This window comes from Carettochelys insculpta, chromosome 20 (genome assembly GCF_033958435.1).
Source record: "Carettochelys insculpta isolate YL-2023 chromosome 20, ASM3395843v1, whole genome shotgun sequence".
NCBI lineage: Eukaryota > Metazoa > Chordata > Testudines > Carettochelyidae > Carettochelys > Carettochelys insculpta.
This window is the reverse complement of record NC_134156.1, coordinates 22,982,809-23,007,637: the sequence shown is the minus strand read 5'-3', so window position 1 is coordinate 23,007,637 and position 24,829 is coordinate 22,982,809. Positions and strand designations below refer to the sequence as shown.

General features: G+C 48.4%; 1 long non-coding RNA gene across 1 annotated transcript in view; it reads left to right on the top strand.

The window, feature by feature from the left end:
* The window catches only part of LOC142023554 (uncharacterized), a 101,876-nt gene that overhangs the window by 53,178 nt on the left and 23,869 nt on the right, over positions 1 to 24,829 (top strand). Inside the window, exon 2 of the long non-coding RNA XR_012648257.1 lies at positions 9,705 to 10,157. This is a non-coding gene — a long non-coding RNA (uncharacterized LOC142023554). The remainder of the gene's footprint in view (positions 1 to 9,704; positions 10,158 to 24,829) is intronic.

The window sequence follows — 24,829 nt, the reverse complement described above, 5'->3', positions numbered from 1 at the left end:
TGGTGTCAGCATGTACTCAACATCACATCCAGTTCTGGCCCTTCCCCTTTGGTTACAGAAAGGACGTGCAGGCACTAGAGGCCAGAGGGAGGGCGACAAAATGATTAGCGGGGCTTGGGCCTGTGACTTGTGAGGCAGCTGAGGGATTTAGGCAACAGAAGAGAAGTGTGTGGGTGTGATTGGGGGGCGGGATTTGATTAGCAGCCTTCAGTTACTAGAAGGGTAGATCCCCCGCAAACGCCTGCTGTGGAATCTGACCACCTCAGGATCTTTATTACATTTAATCTCCCCTCACCCTTTAACAGATTAAATGACTTTCCCTTGGTCGTGCAGGGACGCTGTAGCAGAGCAGCACATTGAACCTCTGAACTAGGCCAACGGCCTTGCTACAGAGCGATCCTAGCACGAAGGGGACCCGATTTCAGTTGGAGCCTTTTGATGCTACTGCAGTAATTAAAGCACTGACAAAAGGTGGGAGCTGCCATTCCTGATCTCCTGCAACTTGGCTGCATGTGTGTGTTGGGAACAGAACAGCAACTCATCTTCTGTGCATCCCTTGGCAGCAAGAGGTGAAAGGTGGCTTGTTCTTGTTGGTGTCCTTACCAGAAAAGCATGTAGCTCGCGCTTCTTGAGACCGGCAGCTGGATTTTACTCAGCGTTATGCCCTCCTAGTGGCTTTGCAACTTTGGAGATATGCTCCCTGTAGCGGAACTTCACTATCTGACTGGACACGGTGGTGTCAGCCAGCTGTCTATGCGGAGAGCCCTGTTGTGCGGCATCAGCTTGTGGGAGGTAGGAAGATGGGCCAGGCCCCACAAGGAGAGGCTTGCAGAGATGGCAAAGTAGGCGAGGGGGTGCAGTGCATGGGATAGATGTAACGTAAGGAGACACTGAGGGAAGGTGCCAACCTTGCACAAAACTTGCTGTGTCTAAGCAAAACAGTCTGAAGATTTTTGGTGCCTTTTGAAAGGTGCAGTGCTGGTGGGTTGCAGGCTTCAGGGGAGGCCCCCTCACTCTGAGCCAGACCCTTCTGTGGAGGAGCAGCTTCATTCTGCTACACTGGTGGAAAGCTGCCTGTCAAGTTCGGTGTAGCAGGCCATGAGGTGGAAGGGAGGGCAGGGTACTGAGGCTACCCCCCACCTCTACCTTCTCAGGCTGGGAAGAAGGGCGGCTCGGTGAGGCCGTCCAGCCTTGTAGGGCTCTTGGCACCTGGCAGAACTCCGAGCAGCTCTTGGAAGGGTTGGCCTGATGTACTGCTGGCCCATGATAGGGAAGGCATAAAGATGGCCCAAAGCAATCTTTGCACCCCCCTCCTGAGTTGCACCAAATACCCCTTGGCCTGTGTAGATGTTCTCTCATACTGGGATGTGATTTTTTAAAATGGTCCATTTTTACTGACTGCTGGTGTCACAGATCAAAGGCTTTCAAGGGGCCAGAAAGTCTTCATGTGGTGTAATCTCAGTTTCCAGAGCAGATAGCTCTCCAGCCAGTGAGTAATTGCTGGACTATTGCCTGTGTTCAGATGGACACAGGGAGGGGGCAGACGGTCGGCTTTGCATGCCTTTCCGACTTACCTTCTGACCTGCTAGAGCTTATGGGTTTCCCTTCCTGGCCTCTGACATTGGCACAGCTGAATTCCTCCCATTCTCTGCCTGGGATTCATAAGCATGTTCTCCTGTGGGCTGGTGTATCTTGGGCTAGTTTGGGTGGCCGGGGTTTTTGTGTGAGTGAGGGTTAGTGGTCTGTGCTAGACAGGAGGTCAGATGGGATGTTGCTCTCTTCCTTTCTTAAGCTCTTCCTAGGACTCCAGCAATAATGTCAGGGATGGTCTGGACAGTACTTGGTCCTGCCATGAGGGCAGGGGGCTGGACTCTGACCTCTCAAGGTCCCTTCCAGTTCTAGCATTCTAGAATTCTAATATGATGCTTGTACTATGGGGAATTTGGGATTCCAGACACCAGTGCTTTCTCCACTAGCTCAGGAACCACTAGAATTGATTGCTCCCGATCTGCTGGTGTTGGCCTGTGTGACTGCTAACTGCAGAACCCTGAGACCCGCTGGATGTTCACTCGCCGTTACAGAACGGTGACACTTTGGCAGTGCGTGATGCTGAGGCCCACCAACGGGACTGGTACAAGCAACCCAATGCCTTTTTGTTTTTGTTCCTCAGAACCTGTCTTTAGTGGAGATCTGTTATCGTCCTCCAGAATGCGGCATAGGGTGGAAACTTGCCCTGTATCAGTAGGGGGTGAAGGAACAATAAGGTTGCGAGGTTTGTTGCTTTCTTCCAGCATTTTCCTCGTATGTTCGGCATTTCTCTCCAGCCAGGACTGTCAGGAGGAGGGCTCTTGATTAATAGAACTTTTGCTGCAGTTGGTACCTCCTAAGTATCAGACTGGGGAGAAAAGCATGTGTGAGCTGGCCAAGCTGAAGCCTGAAGTCCAACACGGCTTGCCCAGGATGGGTTTTGAGACTGCTGGGATGTGCCATAATCCAGCTCTTCATTCTAGGTAGGACAAACCCCATCAGAACCAGAGGCAGGTACAACCGAAACCCTCTTCACCAGAGCAGATGGGGCCAAAAGGGAGTAGGTGGCAGGAAAGATTTGGCTGCCGGTCCATCTTCACCTGGGTTGGGCTCAGCGGGGGAAACGCTTCAAGACTGCAAGAGGTTAAAACTTTGCCCCTGTGTTTACTTTAGTTGGCTGCCACACTGCATAATAATCTGTCAGCACTTCAGGTGGGGATTTATTTGTGCATTAAAAATGGCCTGGGGCGGGCGGATGCAGACACTCTACAGCACGCTGGAAAATGTGCCTCCAGCGTAAAAAAAACAGCCTCTCCAAATATTTCACCCTTTTAATAAGTGCATTTAATTAAAGTCATATAACTTTTTTTATTATTATTAAAAAGAAGGGAGGGGAAAATTGTGGCCTGCTGCGGCTGAAGGCAAAGGCTGGAATACAAAGAGAGAGTTTAACTCTTGACTCTTAATGGAAAACTCATCAACAGCATGTTGTTTCCTTATTTCCCACCCCTGTTTTGACTGCGGATAGAAAATGGGACTTTCTGGCTTTTCTCTTTCCATCCTAAGGAACCATTTCTGTTCTGCTGAAAGTTGGAGAATTAATTTTTCCAAATCAAATTGCTGGATTTTGTTACTCTTGGATTTGTTCATAATCTATTTTCCTAGAAAAGTCGTCCTGAATCTCTCAACCGTTCTTATGCTAATAGCGCCAATGATTTCATAAGCTGGGCTAAGGTTTCAATTCGGCTCTGGGAGGGTGGTGTGACGGAAGAGGAGGAACAACCATGCTGTTGGAGAGGAGACCCCTCTGCCATGTGAGGATGCCGGAGCTGGCACAGTGCAAGGTCTGGGGGTGAGTGGTGCATCTGGGCAGAAATAAGGGAACCCTCAACTGCATTGTACCATGTGCTTAAATTCCATATCTTCTGCTAATTACCCAGCCCAAGGGAGCAAAGCTGACTCTCCTGAGAGAGTGCAGAAAGGCTCAAGAGACAGCTACATGCCCTGGTCCTGGTTAGGGAACAGGGACGAGTCGTCAGCCACTTGTTGTGCTGGCTGACATGCAGATGTTCCAGATGGCTTCCAATAAAGGAGTGTTTTAAAAGCCTGCTCTTTATTTGCATTCCTGGCTGTGGTTCTGAGTCAAGCATGTGGCGCTAGATCTGGGGACCATTAAGCCCATGGAGAGCTTTCCCTTTCCTAGATCTTCTCGTCGTCAATAAAGGACAGTAAGTATCGGTCACCCAGCTTTGCCGAGGCCCAGGAAGGCTGAGACTTCCTGGTGGGTGCAGTTCTCAAAATGTGGGATTTGTGATGCTGGAGTTAGCGTTTCAACCAATATGTCCTTGGTATACTTGCCAAGTGGGTTTCTCTACTGGCCCTCCCGTTTTTCACCTTCCTTTGCAGCTGTTCAGACAATGGTCCCTGCCGTCCCTCTCCTGCCTGCACAAAGGGTTCTGCACAGCTCCAATAAGCACCCATCTAAGAGCATGCTTTACTCGGCATTTGGCATGGCTAGCCAATGAGAGGTGTGAGGGTCTTTGACTTCGACCCATGGCCTTGGGGTTGATAGCCAGTTGGAGTTCAGCTGCATTTGGAGTGGGAAGTGGGGGCTGGGTGGCGGGGGGAGGGGGGGACATGCTGCAGCGCACACAGGTTTGCACCTGGCTTCCTGCATCTGGGAGCCAGCTCCACTGTTGGCTTTGCCAGCCCCAGGTCCTGGTCTCTGTAGCTGCCCCTAGCCATGGCCCTGGCCTGGGGTGGGGAGGGTTGCCAACTCTCCCAGCCTGGATGGTCTGGAGGCCATTTGTACCAACAGAGTCGAGTCCTGCCCATCTGGGAGAGGTGGCAACCTGATCTCAACAGGTCTAAAGGCAGTGGCAGGGCAGCTCATCACCCTCCACCCCAAAAATAGTTCCATTGCCATGGAGAGGGCAGGACGGGAGCAGAAAGGGTTGTGGTGGGGTCATGGGTGTTTTTAATCCTCCTCCAGCCAACACCCCCTCACACAGCCCTGCCATAATACAGTATTAAAGGTTTTATAGAAATTACCTTTTGGGATCTTGCCGTAATACCATATGGGGGAAAAACAATATTCCAGTCTAGTTGTTCCCACCTCCCCCCCAAAACCCTCTGCCCTGGGCCCCCCCAAATTCAGCAGCAGAAGATGCATCCAATAAAGAACTAGAAGTGGCAAAATCCTGAGTCGCGTAAGCAGCAGTGAAAAGCAACCGCGGTGAGGAGTTGGCTGCTGAGTGCGTGGCTTGAAGCGGGTCTCTGACCTGGGTGTCGTGCCCAGCAGGGCAGTCCCTGTGCCTCAGCGACCGTGCTGTGCAGAGTAGCATCAGGCCTTCCTCCTGTCACACCGCTCACACGTGGCCCGACAGCTGGCACAGGAAGGGACTAATGACGCAGCCAGAACCATCCGGCCCGTAGGACGGGTGGGGCGGCTGCCCCAGACCATGTGGCTGCCTCTCTAGTGTGCCCCGTGGATAGGAGGTGGAGGATTATGTGAAGCGGCAGGTGGCAGCAGCTGGGGATGGTCTCCTGAGCTCTCCCTGTGGCACTTGGCTGCACCCTCCCAGCCTGCTGAGCTTTGCTTCTCCAGGTGGGTGGAGCAGGGAAGGGGTAGGGTGCCCAATGGTGGGGGTGAAAATGTACTTACCCCCCCCCCCCAACAGGCCTGCATAGGACTTCACTCTGGTTTCTGCTTCAAGTCCGCTGAGTTGGAGGCGGACTGGAAGGACTAGGTGCAACACTCCCGACTTGCGTGGCAGGTTTATTACATGCTGCATAGGCAGCGTGGGGTGATGGACTCGGATGAGCAGAAGCATAAGGAGTCTGGGCGAAGGTGCCACGGCTGAGCTGTGTGTGCAGCAGGAAGGCGAGAGAAGATGCTGAAGCCAGTGGGAGCTGGCTACTGGTTCCCTGCTATCCTGAATACTACTAGTTATCCAGTGCTTTAAAAGACCTAGAATATAAATGATTTGTGGAAATGCACTTCCTGACCCAGTCAGGGTGGGGGGACAGTGGCGGGGAAGGGGCGAGTACTTGCAATGTGACTGTAGTTGCGTCAGTGATTGGGGCAGTTCTTATGACTGAAGCTGGAGAGACTCTTTGGCCAGTTGCTGATCTCGGTGCTTGCTTCATGGAGTTTTTTCTTGGGGGACTATGGCTGTCATTCCGATGGGCTCAGGCTGCCTCCTGTGGCTGGACTGCACATGTGCTAAGCTTCCCTGTCCCCCTCCTCTAGCTTTAATGTCACGGCTGACATCTGCAGCAAGGTGGGGACAGAAGCGGGGGGGGGATGGGTTGGGGAGTGGGAGGCAGATTTCAAAGCAACTTTAAGATCATAAGTCCCATTTGATCAAATTTCGTATGCAAATGTGTTGCAAGAGCTTGGCCACACAAAGCTCTTTCTTTCAGCGCAGACCGCATTCATGTGAGATGTGCTTCAGTGAAATTACACCCGGAGGTAGAGTGGTGTCCTTTTAGTTGGTGGGTCAGATTCCTCTTGAAGATGCCTTGTAATGCAGCTGTGCTATAACGATTTTAAACAATGATTGTGCGTTTTTTTTGCGAGTCTAGGGAAGAGAACACCTCTCTCTTCAGGTTACCAATGCCTTGAAAATACATTCATTTGCACTTCATAAGAAACCAAAGTGGCTACGCTATTCTGTGCTAATAACTGTCCCCAGGTTGCAGTGTCGCTGGAAACTGCAGTGATTTAGGTAATTGCAATAGAAAGCTGTTGCCAGGCTCTTAACCTTTATAAATTGCAGCAAGGGACTTCTTAGGTTGGAGACTGGGAAGAACTGTCAGCTCTTGAATAATTTTGCTTGGGAGGTTGTGGAATCTCCATCGTTGGAGATATTTAAGATCTGGTTAAACATCTGTCATAGATGTTTCTTGGTCCTGCTGCGAGGGCAGGAGATGGGACGTGGTGACCTCTCAAGGTCTCTTTCAGTTCTATTAGTCTGCTTCTATCAGGACACAAGTGAACGCCAGTGATGCTGCACCTTATAGGCTAACAAATATTTTGGAGCATAAGCTTTCGTGGGCAGAGACCCGCTTCATCAGATGCTCTGATGAAGCGGGTCTTTGCCCACGGAAGCTTATGCTCCAAAATAGCTGTTAGCCTATAAGGTGCCACAGGACTTCTTGTTGTTCTCTAAGATACAGACAGATGCAGCTACCTCTCTGATACTTGATTCCAGTGCTGCTGGTGTCTGTCTGCAACAGCTCTTGTTTTTCAATACTACTGAGCAGTGGTGGGCTAGAGAAATGGAAAACGGGTGAGTTCTGGTCAGCGTCGCCTAGGCGAAGCCGGAACTTGCGTGCTCTGTTCATGGCGATCAGAGAATGCCCTGTCCTGGGGGGCTGGATTCCGCATTAGTGACCCTTCCTTTTTGGAAAGGTATGGACAGAGGGGGAAGTGACCCTTTGCTTTGATGAGCCTTGGCAGGAAATAGGAATTTGCTGCCTTGTGGGGGATGGCTTGAGAGGGTTGGGCGATTAGACCATAATCTCCCCAGGAGTCTTCTCGAAAAGTAACAGGGCGTATGTCAGCTTTGTGCAGTGTAGGGTAGTTGGAGGGATACTGTGTTGTGGGAAGGGGAGATTCTGATAGGGGACTATTCCAAAATTGCGGCTGAGCGTTCACAACTAGAATAGCTGAGCCCAGGGAGACTGATTGGGGTCTGTAGGACCATGTGTGGCGCAGCCCATGGTGAAGATATTTTCTTTTCTGTCTTCAAAACATCTGCCCAAGAGCAGGGGGGATGTCACCAGAAGGAACAGCAGCTTCATGAGCTGCTGCACTGCACTTGGCCTGAAACAGGAAAACAGAATTTGTTGCATAATTTTTCCAGGATTGAATTGCTTCTCCTTGTCACCCTTAAACCCTCCTGAGCAGCAGAGAGGAATATCTTACTTGCAATAGGAGCTTTTTGGGAACTCAATATGAGACAAGAAGTCTTGAATGCAGCTGTTGCTTTCCCTATGCTGGTATTGATATCTTTTGTCTGTTCCTCCATCTCTCGCCATAATACTCCCCAAATAGGTGAACTACTCCATCTTCCAGGTCATCCCCTCACAGTGTGGTGGTGGTGGTGTTGGATTGGCTGATCGTCCACTGTTTTGGTCTTTCCCTTGTTAATGCACAGTCCACTTGTGAACTTTTCTTGCATGCGTTCATGTTGGTGTGAAAGGAGGGAGATGTTGTCAGCAAAATCAAGGTCCGTAGCTGTTTGAGAGGTGTCAGAGTAGGACAAAAACCACTTGATCTTCAAATCGAGAAGAAAGTGGGGACGGTTAGACTGTGCTGTCAGAAAACTATCATCCAGCACAGTCCATCAAGCTTTCAAATGGAACCCACAAGGAACATGGCAGACGTGTGGCAAAGATCCCCTGAGATTAGAGGACAAGTGGGTGTTCTCCTGGAGTTGGCTAGAAGTTTTTTGTCCCGAGTCAGTGAAGTGGAGGGGATCTGTAAATGACACACATGCCAGTCAGAGTGCAAGGATTCAAGTCAATTTAAGTCAATATGAGCTTTTAATGGCTTAAGTGCCTCCAAGCGCAGGGCTAGAGATTGGCCAAGATGCAACCAACACAAGTGCTTAACTCACCATTGGGCATGCTAAACAGCTGGAGAAAGCTTGATCTTGGCTCTAGTCCTTCAAGACACGTGCATAAAACCTTGCAAACACTGTGCCTCTCAAACTTGGAGTATTTTTTCCTCATCTGCAAAATAGGGGAGAAGAGGCCAAAGAATTACAGACGGGGGAGGGAGGGCGGGGCACTCAACTGCAGTACCAGGGTACTTTTTCCTTTACATGCCTTGAGTCTCCGAGGTTGCTGAGCATCTGTGGCTTTTCTTGGAATCTCTTGGCTCTTTGGAATTTCACCCCCTGTAACGTAGAACAGAATGTAGCCCTGGGACTTTTGTCTTGTGACGAATGAATGCAGCAACAAACGGGTCGAGTTTCACGCTGGCTGTGGCGGAGGGGATGGTTAGCGCTTGACTCGGTGAAGTCTGAGTTTGGTGGTGGTTTGGAGGACGGTCAGACTTTTGTGGCAATGCCTTGTGAGGATGAAAATGAGAGCATTCTGACAAAATGCCAGCCTGGGCTTGGCGGGGCAGGATCTAAGTAAGCTCTGGTTTCCTCTCTGGTCAGTCTGCCCCATAAGCAATAGGGACGTCTTTCTACAGTTGCCAAAGATCATGGCTTGCATTGCCTAAAAAAGGGAAGCGGGAACAACTTTTATCAATGTGCTTGTTGGAAACCATATCTGTGGCTGTCCCTCTCCCCATGCTTTAGGGATATAAACACACAACTCAAAGATGCTTTAGACAAAATGCCTCCTGTAGCATGAAAATTAATAGGTTACAATCTGCTGGAGCTGCATATCCTGTTTTTTCTGCATGCATCATTATATGCAACGTTAAAATATGGAGTATGCATCTGCTTTTAGTTTTTCAATGGGCTAATGAGAGGTTTCTGGAGTACCGGTGATCGCTGATGGTTGGGTGGTCAAGTCAACTTGACACCTTGTTTGCCCTGTAAGCCCACAAGGGGCCTGGTCTACAAAGACATTTCACCATGCCACCTGCTGCTGGAATCCATTTTGAAACTAGAGTATTTCTGTGGAGATACCAAATAAGAGTGCCACTATGGGGGGAAGTCTCCATTTAAGCAATGGGAAGCTAACTACCTGACATGCCCTAAAGAGGATATTGGAAGAACTCTGAAAGGCTGGAGACCCCAGTCCAACTAAAAATTTGAGTTGAACCTTTATCCGTGCAGTAAGAACAGCTGTTTAGAGTAGAATTTGCGTGTAACAAGTTAGAACTAAATGCACGTTTTCATTTTAATTTAGTAATTTCCTTTTGATCTGTTTCCACTTGCAACCACTGAGATCCCATTTTTTAGTGAACAAATGTGGTTTTATTAAGTACATCGGGCTCAGTGTAAACAGTGTTACCTGGGGGAGAGACCACTGTGCAGATCTCCTTTTGAGAGAGTAAATCTATGAGTGTTCCCTGTGTAAAACTTAGAGTAAAACAGATTTATTTGTGGGGTTGGGGTCCCATTTGGAGATTGGTTTCCTGTATAGTGAACTCTTAAAATTGTGTCCTCCCAGAGGTGAAGTGATTTCGTGCATTCATTTCTCTGCAGGGAAGGGGCCGGTAGTCACAACTGCATCATCTGTGAGACCAGAGCATCTGTCCTAGGAAGCCAAAGCAAGAAGGTGCGGGCATCTGTGGCAAGATCAGTGCACTGGGGAACAATCCCGAGAGGATGTGTGTGGTTGCACCCCATCACAACAACATAAAAGGTTTTAGTGTCATCTCATAGATGCTGAATGTCTCCTTACACTGCTGCTTTGCGGTCCGGTGATCAGCTTCACGGTGGGCTCTAAGAACTTCCTCCTTTGCTGCCTGAAAGAGGAGAGCTTTTGGTGCAGTGAGATTTGAAAGGAGGCACACGGGAGGCCTATACAACAACCAGCATTGGTCCCTGGTGCTCTGTCAAACCTCCAGAAGCCTCTTGGAGGCGATCAGGAGGCTTTGTGGAGGATGTCTGGGGGAGAGCAATGCAGACTGAAATGGCATTTGATGGCGGTAAAAGGTAGGTAACTCGATTTGCAGTGCAATGCCTTGTTTCCCTTGGGGAAAATGGCCTTTGTATGCAATTCATTGATTGCAAAATACGCAGGCATTTTCCCCACTTTTGATATGTACAGGGGTGGGACACAGCCTACTTAATTCGCTTCATCAACTGGTCCTATTAGTGACGGGTAACTCCTCTCTTCCCCCTCAGTATATAAACCCTGGATTATTTTTTTTTCTACTTCTTGTTTCCATCCATTTGCCCACAAAAGCTCATAACTTAATAAATGTGTTTTAGTCCCTAGACTGCTTCAGGACAGCTTGCCTTTAGGTAAGGCTATGCTGATATACAGCAGCTGGGGTTCTTCTGCTCTGGTATTTTTTCTGAATTTTGGCTCACGCTGGATGACCGCCTAACCTCTGGGCAACCAACTTTGGGTCAGCAACCTTTCCGAGGCGAAGTGCTGAAATTTGACTTTTTGACCTCCAGGTACGGGCCGAGTGCTGGTGATACTTAAAGTCACTGATAGTCCTACTTAAACCAGCTTCATAAATAAATAGAGATGCAGAGCTTTGCAGCTAAGGATTGTGAGAAGGAATAAGGGTAAGCAAGAATAAACAAGTGAGCACAGAGTTGCAATCTCCTTAGAACAGATGGCAAATGCTCGGAGAATAACATGGCGGCTGCATGCCACACACGAGGCATGTCTTAAAATTGAAAAGTAGTGGTAACCAGGAAACGAGAAGTGTCAGTTTCTTGCCTTTTTTGCTACCGGTCTCATTACTCACCATTAATGTCCCTGGAAAACGTCAGGAAGTAGTGTTGGAATACTGTATGTTCAGTGAGACAGGAGAAGTTATGAACGAAATCCTGGTAGGGTTACCAGGAAGTGCAGAGAAGGGTTGGTTTTCCCCCCCCCCCCCCCCCCCCAACACCCGCCCCCCCGAGTAAAAGGCTTCTTGAGGTGAGCTAGGCAAATTCAGCAGCTCTACTGTCCATGCACAGAATGTGCAATCTCCCTAATTTAAAAAGGGCAGGGGGGCAGCCAAACTCTCTTCAAATCTGCACACCCCCTCCTGCAATCCCAAATACAGACCAGTTCACATGAATCTTTTTCTCTGCTCCCCTCCCTGTCTGGAGTTAACGCCACTTGTTCTGTTTCAACTGAATGAACACACAAAAAAGGAGACCCACATTCCTTTGGGTAATCTTATTCAAACATGGCACGGCTGCAGTTTCTCAATTAATCAAAAAGTTTCTCTCTCGCCTCTCATTTGTTCTCCTCCCCCTCTTGCAACCTGGCATCTAAATCAGAAGCCTGGCTCCTGTCCAGTTTCTCTGAGGTCCATGCAACTGGAGTGACACCTATCCAGGTAAATAACTGGAGATTCCGGTCCAGTCTGAGGTTTAGTTTGGATTATGGTAAAATAAATACAGTAATTGATTGCTTTCTCCAAGTAGACTAGCTTATTTCCTTTTATATTCAACCCCGGTCTGTTTCCCACCGTCCACTTCTCTAAACAGCTTCACTGAGCTGCTTAATTTTACTGCTTTCTCACTGTCCTCTTCCCCCATCCCCTCACTTCTTCTTTTTGGTGTGATTCCAACCAATTTTCTTGTCTGTCTTCAGAGTATCTTCTGCTGTACCCCCACCCTGTCGGGAAGGAGCATCGGACACTGCCTTGTGAATTACACTAAGGCCACGACCTTGACGTGTACATTTTTAGTACATTTGCAAGGGAGAAGTTTGGGAAGAGACTGGATCGATCACAGGAGAGTTGCCATGTGCAGTTTTTGGTACATCACCATACTCAAAACTAGTGAGGAGGCTGAGAGGTGAGCCCTAGATGTGGGGGAAAGGTTTGGAGAACGCTCTCCTTGCAGCTGTGGCTTCTGTCCCATGGGACTGGGCTCAGCTCCCCACTCCAGAGATCGCATCCAAGTGCATGGTGTCCGTGGGCCACTCAGGTTCGGCCCATCTGCTTCTTCATAGCTAGAGGTGCCCCTTCCTTTTCCTGGAGATGTCAGTGCGCCGCCCTCTCCATGTTCTGGGGAACACTGGGATTTCAGGCATTTCCCCCTTTCCAGGCACAATCAAACCCTGACCTTGCTTGTAAGTTAGGATCTGAGGGAGAAGCATGCCAAATTTCATGGTCCTAGCTCTTACAACTGTAAGAGGAGTTCTTGAACCAGTGTAGTGCAGAGGCGCTCTAAAATATATGGTAGACTTCTTTGGGGTATGATACTGGATTAGACGCAGGCTTGAAACAGTCGATATCGCATGCAAGTTCTACTCTAAATGATACAAGTTTCATAGTGTTCGAACTAAATGCACGTTAGTGGAGAAGGCACAGAAGCCTGAGTTCAGGTCCAAGGACTTTAGCTAATGCAATTAATTGTGTAGTCTAATTCGACCTGCCCTTCATGACAGAGCATTCTTGAATTGCACAGGTGTAGGGCTCATAGTAGTAGTCCTGTATGTCATTTCAGGTGGCATGTATCAGAGAACACAAGCAGCTCAGGGCCCCGTGATGCTGGAATAAGCAGAGAAACTGGGAAGGGTTTGGGGAAGAGCTAGGAAAAACTGGATCAAAGAGCTGGCTGGCTGGAAGTACTGTATGAAGCAAGATACAAAGGACTGAATCCTACGATAATACAAGGCTGGAAGGGATGTTAACATATCATCTAGCCCAGTGTCCTGCCCTGAATGCGGGACTAAGTCACCAGCACCTTGAAGACCAACTTACTTATTGGTCTTACCCACAAATGCTCATTAGCTAATAAATTTTAGTCTGTAGTTTGAGAAACAAGCAGTCCCATTGCACCTTTGGAGGCTAACACAAATTCCTGAGCCTGTAGCTCGTTCCTGCTAGGTGTGGTATGCCTTGGCCACAGGATAAGGCTGCGGTGAGAATGGGTTTGGAGGGGGAGACCTGGGAGAATAGAGTCTCCAAGAATTTGAAGCCTATAAATCCCACCGAGGAAGCGGAAGACGTTGGGGTTCCTCAGGTCTGAGCATGGAGAATGGGAGGGTTCGGGGAAGAAAGCATAGTTTTGTGCAGTGGTGGCCCCACGCAAAGGGTGAAAGTCTGGTTTCTTAACTAGACCAGACAAAGCATTCGATACCATTAGAGGTTACTTGGTACTGCCCACCTCCCGCCACCTTTCCGGCAGATGGAGAAGGCTTGTGTCTCCGATCTGGGGGTATCAATGGGGTCAAGAGTGCGAGGTCTGTTCTTATGCGCTCTAGTGGTACAAACACTTGAAGGAGACGCGTGAAAGCTCCGTGCCTCAGTCGAAGTAACGCTGCTCTAAGTCCCAGGAAAAGAGGCTGAACTGCAAATGCTTTCTTCAATGTGAGATTTTTATGCTTGTGCAGAGGAGGCCAGCACAGGATCTGTAGGCATCCGATGTCCAAGTAATGCCGAGGCCTTATGCGGACCCTACCCGGAGGGGGTGTAACTCTTGCCTTCGGAGCATTTTTAGAGCTCTCTTTGAGAGAGACAAGACTATCTCTATGTGCGGAGGGACTTAATGAGCTTACAACAGAAAGCTTTGACTGTGCCCCCTTGACTAGGGTACAGCCCATGTCCAAAGACGCTTCATGCTGCTGGCTAGCAACTCTGGCCAGGACTTTAAGAAAGGCCTGGCTTTTCCCACTGGGTCCTTTTTGGAACTCCCAAAATCATCAGTCACTTTGCAGGTGACCAGCACAAATGCAAGAGTTTCAGTTTCCAAATTCCCTTTGAACCACCATTGATTTTGATGTCAGTGGTGTGTATTTAATATGCCCCAGCCCACCTTTTTCTTCTGTTAGTTCAGGGATCCTGCAGAGTACAGCTCCTCTCTGTGGCCAATGATTAAGCATTTTTCTACTCCTGTATCTTTTTGTCTCCCTGATCTTCTGTCCTGCCGCACCCCCCCCGCCCCAGCAAAAGGAAGAAAATGGGTTCTGTGAATGTGGTTATTGATCTCAAAGTTAATAAGCTCTCTGAGGTGTAGCTTTTCCATTTGACCTGAGGTTGGATATTTGCCCATTTTTTTTTTCAAGGCATGCTTTTTCAGAGCCGTGAGATGAGCTCTTTGGTTTGGCTGCTTTTCTTTCTTTCATGGGCAGAACTTTGTGTTAGGTTTGTATGGCAGGGCTTGGGGAGTTTGTTTGCCTGTATTTTAAAATCCTCTGCACTCCCCTCCCGCACCACACGCGTGTGCACACACAACCTCCTTCCCCCCCACACCTTGGGAGGAGGAGGCATGCAGTGTATTTGTCGTTTGCCCTGGGTGGGAGAAGGCCTAGGGTTAAAAGGTTGTGTTCTGCAGGTGTGACCTGGTGCTGAGGCTCATGTGTTTCACTGGTGAGAAGGGAATTCATGCTTCGTTTCTAATGACAGAGCATGGCAGGTAGGGACACGATGCACCCTGGCTTGCAGATGTGTGGTTAGGCAAAAGACGGTTGCAGATGTTCTTGGAATTCCCAACCCGGATGCAAAATTGCTAACAGGATACATGGAAGATGGCGTCTGGCCAAGAGTTTTGCATAATAAGAGGATCGTGTTATGTTCCCTCAAAGTCCGAGCACGGCTGGGATTGTTCGCTAGCCCTTGCCTGTGCTCTGGGTATGTTTTGAAAAAATCTTCTGATCAGAAAAGCACCACTTTTGTGTGATCATAAATCAGACTGTTCTGAGAGCCCCAGACTGCTCCGTTTGCATCTGGGAGGACCAGCTCCTGGCCTGCAGGTCAGCTCCAGGGCAGATGCATGGCACAGACAGCCAAGTACCTGTTGCATTGAACCAATTTCCTTTCCTACTGCAAAACTGGTCTGTTCTGTAGTTCTCTCGCTTCCCTTTTGTGTAGGAGTATTTTTCCTTCTCCTCTTCCATGCTGCGTGTGGGGCATTCACTTTTTAAGTGGTGAAGGCTGAGGGGAATCCAATCACATGGATCTGTTTGCAGAGCAGGTTGTCACAAGACACTGCTGATTTTAGGAAATAAAACAGAGGCCAGAGCTGCATTTTGATGAGCTGTATCAGAGCTGGGATGTGCGTGTATATTACTTGATGGTGTCCAGTGTTCCCTGCAAGCTTTGCACTTCTGCAGCTGCTTACAAGAGATTTTAAATGCTGCTCAGCTGACTAGCAGAGCTAGTTTCTACGTTTGCACATACCTTGGTGCACGTAAATTATTCTACACACGAATGGAAGAAGGTTAGTGGAAAAGTTAATGATGTTTGCTTAGAGCTTTTTTCACCATGAAGGACCTGGTGATAGCTCTTCAAGTGGGCTGGGGGAGTCTGTCGTTCTCTTTTCACATGGGTCAGCTTTGGAGGCTAGGGACAGGCGTGTTTTTTTTTTTTAAGCAGAAAACCCAGCAGAGGGCAAGAATCTGGCTTCCTTATCAGCAGTGTTCCCTGTAAAGGTGAGTGCTTGGGTGGCTGCCCAGCACAGTCACATGCCACCCAGCATGTTGGCCCACAGTGGTGGTGGTGCACATTCACACCTGACTCACCGCACATAACATTTATTCCACGCGTGGATGGGGGAAGAGGGGGACTATTGCTGCTGTGGGTTTTGCAGGCGAAATTTGACTTTTGTCCCCCCTCCCCCCCATGTCTTTAAGCCATGGGGTGAGCATCAAGGTACAGGTTTGAAAACCTGCTGAGGTGGGTCTGGGCATTGGAACCCTGCTGAGTACGTGCTGCAGAAGGAGCATGTACTTGAAGGGATGTGTTTGTTACCTCGGGGTTTGTACGCATGTTTCCTGCCAAGAATCCAACAATTGATGGTTGGCAGGAAATGTTAAAAATCTGTGTATGCTCAATGAGATGAGGAGAGAGAGGGGCTGGGTCTGTGTGTGTCTCTGCTCCATCACAAGGGCTCGGAAATCAAGGAGCAGACTGAGTGGTGAGTCTTGAGTGCAGGTTGCGCTGAATCGCCGGTGGACTTCCAGCCTAGCGGACAGTGTGGGAAGCTGCCATGTTTGCAGGAGGTGAAGGGACACCAGGAGGAGAAGCCAGTTGGGATGCTGGGAATTTGTTAAAGTAGCATGGATCCGAACTTTTAGGTCAAGGACGAGTTTCCCATGCCTCTAAGCAAGGCTGATGGGCTACTTGAAGGCAGATGTTGGAGGCAGATGTCCTCTGTATCATAGAATCATATAGAAGAGTAGGACTGGAAGGGACCTCGAGAGGCCATGGAGTCCAGCCCCCTGCCTTCATGGCAGGGCCAAGCACTTTCTAGACCATCCCTGAAAGCCATCTCTCTAACCTCTTCTTAAATATCTCCGGTGATGCAGATTCTACCACCTCCCTTGGCAATTTGTTCCAGTGTTTGATCACCCTGACAGTTAGGAACTTTTGCCTAATGTCCAACCTGAACCTCCTCTGCTGCAATTTAAGTCCATTGCCTCTTGTTCTATCCTCAGAGGCAAGGAAGAACAAGTTCCCTCCCTCTGCCTTATGACACCCTTCTAGATACCTGAAAACTGCTATCATGTTGCCCCTCAATCTTCTTTTCCAAAATTAAAGGAGCCCAATTCTTTCAACCTTTCTTCATAGGTCATGTTCTCTAGACCTTTGATCATTCTCGTTGCTCTCCTCTGGACCCTCCAATTTCTCCTCCTCGTTCCTGAACTGCGGTGCCCAGAACTGGACACAATACTCCAGCTGAGGCCTAACCAGCGCAGAGTAGAGCAGGAGAATGACTTCTCGTGTCTTGTTCACAACACACCTGTTAATACATCCTAGAATCATGTTTGCTTTTTTTTTGCAACAGCATCACACTGAATTGTATTTAACTTGTGGTCCACTATAACCCCTAGATCCCTTTCTGCTGTACTCATTCCTAGGTAGTCCTTTCCCATTCTGTATGTGACACTGATTGTTCCTTCCTAAGTGGAGCACTTTGCATTTGTCCTTATTAAACTTCATCCTGTTTGCCTCAGCCCATTTCTCCAGTTTATCCAGATCCTTTTGAATTATGACCCTATCCTCCAAAGAAGTTGCAACCCCTCCCAGCTTGGTATCATCTGCAAACTTAAAAGGTGTACTTTCTTTGTCAATATCTAAATCGTTAATGAAGATACGGAACAGAACCGGTCCTAAAACAGACCCCTGCAGAACCCCACTAGTTATACTTTTCCAGCCGGATTGAAAACCATTAATAACTACTCCCTGGGTACGGTTATCCAGCCGGTTGTTCACCCACCTTATAGTAGCCCCATCTAAGTTGTATTTGCGTAATTTATTGATAAGTAGATTATGTGAGACCGTGTCAAATGCTTTACTGAAGTCAGGTATACCACATCCACTGCTTCTCCCTTATCCACAAGACTCGTTATTCTATCAAAGAAAGCTATTAGATTGGTTTGACATGATCTGTTTTTAACAAAACCATGCCAGCTGTTCCCTATCACCTTACCACCTTCCAATTGCTTGCAGATGATTTCTTTAATGACCTGCTCCATTATCTTTCCTGGCACAGAAGTTAAGCTGACTGGCCTGTAGTTTCCCGGGTTATTCTTGTTCCCCTTTTTATAAATGGGTACTATATTTGCCCTTTTCCAGTCTGCTGGAATCTCTCCCGTCTCCCATGATTTTCCAAGAATGATTGCTAAAGGCTCAGATACCTCTTCTTCTATTAGCTCCTTGAGGATTCTAGGATGCATTTCATCAGGCCCTGGTGATTTGCAGACATCTAATTTTTCTAAGTAAATTTTAATTTGTTCCTTTCTTATTTCAACTTCTAAGCCTACCCCTTTTTCACTAGCATTCTCTGTCAGGCATTCCTTCAGATTTCTCTGTGAAGACAGAAACAAAGAAATCATTAAACATCTCTGCCATTTCCAAATTCCCTGTTACTGTTCCTCCCGCCTCACTGACCAATGGCCCTACCCTCTCCTTAGTCTTCCTCTTGTTACCAATGTATTTGTAAAAAGCCTTCTTGTTTCCCTTTATGCTTGTAGCTAGTTTGAGCTCATTTTGTGCCTTAGCCTTTCTAATCTTGCTCCTGCACGCTCGTGTTGTTTGCCTATATTCGTCCTTTGTACTTTGTCCTACTTTCCATTTCTTATACGATTCCTTTTTTATTTTGAAATCGTGCACGATCTCCTGGTTAAGCCAAGGCAGTCTTGTGCCACGTTTTCTATCTTTCCTACGCAGCGGGATAGCTTGCTTATGGGCCCTTAATAATGTCCCTTTGAAAAACTGCCAACTCTCCTCAGCCATTTTTCTCCTCAGTTTAGCTTCCCATGGGACCTTACCTACCAGCTGTCTGAGGTTACCAAAATCTGCCTTCCTGAAATCCATTATCTCTATTGTACTGTTTTCCCTTCTACCCTTCCTTAGAATTGTGAACTCTGTGATTTCATGATCACTTTCACCAAGCATCCTTCCACTTTCAAATTCTCAATAATTTCCTCCCTATTTGTTAAAATTAAATCTAGAACAGCTTCCCCTCTGGTAGCTTTTTCAACCTTTCGGAATAAAAAGTTGTCTACAATGCAATCCAAGAATTTATTGGACAGTCCGTTCCCTGCTGTATTAGTTTCCCAACATATACCTGGATAGTTGAAGTCCCCCATCGCCACCAAATTCTGGGCCCTGGATGATTTTGTTTAAAGAGAGCCTCATCCACCTCTTCCATCTGGCTAGGGGGCCTGTAGTAGACTCCTAGTAGGACCTCATCCTTGTTTTTTACTCCCCTGAGCCTAACCCAGAGACTTTCAACCCATAATACAGTCTGAGCCGCTTTAACCATGATGGGCAGAAACTCAAACCATTGATTTTGTAAGTGTCCTTTTTTCTTTCGGGCTGGTATTCATTCTGGGGCTCTTATGAGGTGATGGGTAATTTTGGCCAACAACACTTCTCATGGTGGTGAAACACACCTGGGATTTTTACTACCTGTTCACTTCATACAAGAAACTTGGATGCTCTTTGGGTACAGTATAGCTATCTGGGGAGAGGGTTTTTTCTTTGAAGGGCTGAATCAAAAGGCTGGCTTACAGTTGCACGCGAACAGCACAGCAGTCTGCAGCGACTGTGCAGAATATCCCCTCTGTCCAACCCAAGCAGTCGCCTGCAGCAGAGGCTGCAAGTGGTCAGCATAAAACCATGTCAGCCTGCTGCCTCCTGAACCGTTAGTCTTCCTCCACCAGCTGGAGCACTTGAAGAGGTCTGCGTGCAGCAGTGTGAACCAGAACGAGCCCCTGGCTGTTGCAAACCATATGTTTTGTAGATCGTGCGCCCGTCTGCCTGGGGCAGAGACTCCTTTTTTTTTTTGGACTCTCCAGGACCTGAAACTTCCAAAGAAGATGACACTTGCAGTTGCTTTCCTTTTCAAAAGAAGCGTGTATCCTGTTGCTTTAGTGAGCTCTGTAAGTGCCCGTCAGCAGTGAGAGACTGCTCACTATATGGCAGCTATAGCCTAGCTTGTTGGACTACATGCAGACTGTGGGGCAAGAGTTGTTTCTTTCTAGAGGTATGCACTTCTCTTTGACACACTGGAAAGGATTAAGGCTTGAATTGCAGGTGGGTTTCCTCCCTGGCTGTCACCTGGATTATCACCATGGTGATGTCCTCCCTGAAACAAAAATAAAGAGCAGAACCGGTTGGACAGAGAGTCCGGCCTGAGAAATTTCAGGTGCAGCAAAGCAGAGGCCAGCTCAGATGGGCCACCAGGAGGGCAAGCAATGGCTTGTGGGAAACTTGTTTGGTTTGGGAGTTTGATCAGATGCAGGTGCTGTGATATCTCAGTAACAATGCCCCCTTCCTATCCTGCTGGGATTAGGTTGGATTATGGGAGAGCCCTTGGGAGGTGAAGGTAATAAATCTCCAGTGTTAGTCTCCACAGAGATTAGGGCGGCTGTGTTCCCGTCCATGGGCAGACTAGGTAATCCGTCGACTAGGAAATAACTTTTCTATGTGTACATCATAACAGCAAGTTTGGTAGTGAAGCAGTGACTATTGGGAGTGGTGGGTAAAATGCAGAGGCGGCGGCTGAATACAGGGTGGGGGGCATTCAAAACAGAAGCAATCTGTGGGCTAGGGAAGGTTTCCTAAAATGCAGCCTTTTGCAGGTTTGTTGGCCAATTAGCCCAATGATTTTGGAGCTCACTTATGTTGTGGTTTATCTCGCCTCTGGAGTCACCTTCCTGTTGAGACAGTGGCGAGATCTCAGAGGGTTTCTCTACCTTTTGTCCCTTCCGCCCTTTCCTGATCTAGACAGGAGGTGCACTGACTCCTGTAGAAGTCTGGCTTGTTTCCCTTTCCTAAAATCGTAGCAATTTAGCTAGACTCAGCTGAGCAAGGAGTGAAGACTGTATTTTTCCTTCTTTCCTTGCAGCTTACCCTTTCAGCATCTGTCCTGGGTAGCTTATATTTTGGGTAAACGCAACAACACTGAATTTACATTGGGAACCAGCTCCCTGGGTGGAACCAGCTAAAGAAGGGTGGTGAGCTGGAGGAGAACTGGGACTCTCCTGTTTTGGTGGGTTTGTTTGAAGGTTTCTGTGGTCTGAGTGGAAGCTGGCCACAAGAGCCTGAGGACGTTTGGTATGAGATCAGGCGTCTCTGCTTGTTTAGGGACCACCAGCGAGCTCCTGAGTGCCTCAGAAACCAGCCTGCTGCCACGTTTTTTGATATTGCAAAAGCAAATATTGAGAAACCCTTTTCACCTGGGGGCTGATTAAAACCACCGACAGGAAGCACTGTTCTTTGGGCATGGGGGCTGCTGCTTGCAAATTGGAGCAAGGATGGAAAGCTTAACCATGGCTAAACTGTGTGATACATGAAAAGTGCTGGTGGGCTAGTTGGCTGGAGGCCAGGGGGCCCCTGCTGGCTTTGAAGACTGCCAGAGCTCTAGAGTATTTTGGAGTTCTGACACATTGCAATTGTGTTCAGATGCCTTCTTCTGCCATCACCTTTAAATACCAGTTTGGTGGGTTGAAAGGCCTAAATAAATTAGCTTCAAACGGTATCATTTGGTGGTGTCTTTAGCCCTCTTTCTATATTTTTAAAATTTATCTTGCGATATTTAGTCCATAAAAAGCACTTAGCTGTGCCAAAACATTCACATTTGCACAGAATATACACTGTGTAAAGCCTGATGTTCTGGATACCCTGGTACGAATGTGGCCGGCATGGTTTTGGGGACCACAAACATGCCTCAAATTCAAATGCGACCCTGATGTTTAACTTCTGACTAAGCTGGCCCTGCCCCCTCCAGCCATGGCCACTTCTGAGCACATGCCTTCGACTGTCACACCCCCAATCTAGGCCGAGTCACCATCTCCAAGGGCCTGCCGTCCAGATTGAGTTGAGGCCACTGACTAGGTTGGGTGGCTTGTGCCCATTGCTCTTCTGGGCCAGGCTTTTATTTCGTGGTGTGGGAAGTTTTTTGTTAACATGTGACAAGTCCCTGCATCTGGGTACAAGCCAGCTGGAGAGCCAGGAGAAGAGGTGGTGTCAGGGCTTTCAGATTTCCCAGAAAGCCGGTGGCATCTCAGAAATTTCCTTGCCCCACGTGGCTAAGCCAGGCCACTGGGGATGTTGCCCTCCAAAGGAAGCCTAACAGCAGCTGTAGGATCCTGGGTCAAGTTCATGTTGACAGCTGTGGTGCATGCAGGTGAAGATCAGCTGGGGAAGATGCATTTTAGACACTGTCATGTACCTGTGAGGTGCTGGTTGCATGGTGCTGCTACAGATGCACCTGCTCAGATTGGGAGTTTTAGGTCCATAGGTGAAATCTGGGCCCTGTTGAAACCAGTGGGTATCGTGCATTGACTTCATTAGGGCCATTTTTGAGATACGGATTTTTAAGGCTGTTTGAAATCATCTAGTCTGAACTGTTGTGCAGCAAAATCCATTTAAAACCTCACCCAATAACTTCCATGTATGGTGACAAGAAGGGGCCATCACCCTGTTGAGAGAAGGGACCAGAAGACCTCTGTTTTGAAGTAGACCTTCATAAGCTCTCATCTGGAATGGACAGAAGGACCCTTTACCCTATTCTGGGAAGGGGAGAGAATAGAAAGGTAATCTCAATGCTGCTTTGATAGCGATGCAGTTGAGATGTTACCCAGCAAGTTCTGGTTTTATGCTAGCTTTTCATTATTTAGCAGAACAAAGACCAGCATGGAGTGACTTTCATTTCACTTGCTTATACTGAATGTCCAGGCTACCTCCTTTGGTTGCAGGGAGCTTCTTCAGGATGCTCAGATGGTCCTGAGTGCATGGTGATCTGCCTAATATGTGTGAACCCCAGAAACTTTTCAGAAACCAAAGTGGGACCGATCACGTGCTGTGGTTGGAGTGGTCTCCTAACTTTCAAAAGCAGCTTCTGGAAATGATTGGCAGATGCACAGATTTGGGGGAGTTGGGTTTTGGTGGGTAAGTGTAACCATGGATTTCTCCCAACCTCTCCACCCTGAGCAAACTCCTGGAGTTGTTTGAGGGCAACGTAACAGCGAGGGAAGGTTGTATAAGTAGCAGTATCAACTCCTAAGTGCTTCTGCTGTTATGGTGGCCCTGAGCATGGAATGCGAAAGGGTGTTTGTATGGTGGCTTTGTTGGCATTCTCCTGATCCTTTGTGGTGTTCCAGTACTGCCCCCTCTGACGCAGATGCCCCCCCCCCCCCCAGGCATGGTGGCTTTTCCTCTGTGTTTTTGTTTCCTGCTGTTAGCACACTATGCTGCACAGATTTGTTGCACACTTAAGGGACAATTTACTGACCCAGTGTGTGGTAAAGAAAAGAGCGTGGGGAGGTAAAACTGGTGGAAGGATTAGTGGCTGCTGGTGGCACGGCTGCCCCGGGTGTGGTACAGGAACATGATGTTCTATCGGTTCACTTTGCAATAGTTTCTTAAATTCTGGGAACTGCTGGGAGTATAAACCTAATGGTTGCTCTTGAGTATCTGTGATCTGCGTGCAAATGGAACAGGCTTCAGCTACAGTATGTTTCTTAGAGATTTAACCTGAAGAGCCCTCTGTCCACAGCCACAGCAGACGGCCTTAACCATCTGATGGCTTGACTTTGGGATGCAACCTGGCTCAGAATTGCAGAGGGGAAAAGGCATCACAGCTAGGGTGCTGGGAATCAGCAAATGATGGCGGCGGGGTGCAGAGACTCTCAATAAACTGAAGTAAAATGGACACACTGGAATTTGAATCAACCTTGCCAGGAACGCTTAGCTCACAGCAGAGCAGCTGTTCCTTCCCCAGTGGTGTGCAAGGGGACAAACTCCACAGGGAAAGAGCAGCTCAGACCTTGGTGGGGTTGCTTCCACGTATTTTAGCTGGCTGTAACCACCTGGGCAGCTCTCCCTGCATTAATCTCCTTTGCTTCACCATGGGCCAAGACAGTGTAAACACAGGGAGACCCAGAACTTTGCTCCTGTTTATTGGGTCTCAGAACACAGCTTCTCAAATCTCACTTCCTGCCGTGGGACTGCAGTGCTAGTGCCATTGGCCTGGGCTGTGAGTGCTAGAGGGAGAATGCTTCTACATCCATTAGAGTAATGCCCCGAAATATCTCATCGTAAGTACAGCATGCACTACCACTGTGCTCAGGAGTCGTCTTGCATAAGAGCTGGCGGCGGCTGCTGCTCCTCCAATTTGCCTAGGGTAAAGGGACCTTGTTTGTTCCGGGGTTTGCCCCCATTGCCATGCCAGGACCCAGACAGTGGTGTGGCAAGCTGCTCTCCTTTGAACCCATCATGCCAACAGGCTAAGCCAAAATTCTCCTTGCTCCTCTGCTCCGTCTGATGCGTTTCTAGAGATGTGCCCCGCCTGTGGTGGTACAACTGCACCAGCAGCCAGTCACAGCTGGTAGCAAGCTGGGCAAATGCCCCATGACGGTACAATGCACACTTGGTTCCATAGTTGCCTGATCCAGGCCTAGGATGCTCTGGGTGTCGAGTGACCAGTAAGCCGCACAAAGCTTGTTAGTCAAGGAGACCAGAGGGAACCAAGGATCTGAGTGCAGCAGCATCCATAGAATCTATCTGATCAGGGTTGGTGGATGAGAGGCCCAGCACAGGAGGGGCTGTAGAAGCTTGTGTGAGAATGGAGAGGCACCAACAGGGCTGCCAGCGTGCTGAAAACCAGATGCATTGATGATCATCCCCCGGAAATTACCAATGTTGCTGTCCTCCAGCTGTCACAGCCTTTTTATCGCCAGGCAGAAACTCAGATGGCTGAGAACTTGCTGACAGGCCCATTTGACCTGCAGCGTTGGCTCCTCCACTCTTTTTGGTTTTGTCTAATCGTCTGGTTTAATTGAGAGTTTTATGGTCTCTGAGTTGTGGGGCTCATCTTCTGGGAATTCTCTTAAGGCCTGTAACTGGCAAGAGGTGAGCTGTGAGCGTTTGGACCGTGAGAGGCTTTTGGGGTAGGAAAGAAGTAACTCGAAACCTTACCTAGAACTGTTCTGTCTCTCAGGAGCTGGGCACAAGTGTGGAACTGAGGCCTGCTTGCTTGCCTGGGAGGAGCTAGTCCACTGGTAAACTCACCCTGGCTTGGACAAATACCAGTGGAGGCTTCTTACCATGTTGGCATCTGCTTTGATTTATTGCTTTGTGTCTTGCGCCTTGCTCTGCTACAATTGCAAGGGATACTGATTCTGTCCTTCCTTCCACTGTGCAGGGACATGTGTGTACCTCTCTTCACTGTAGAATATAGCCCAGGCATCACAA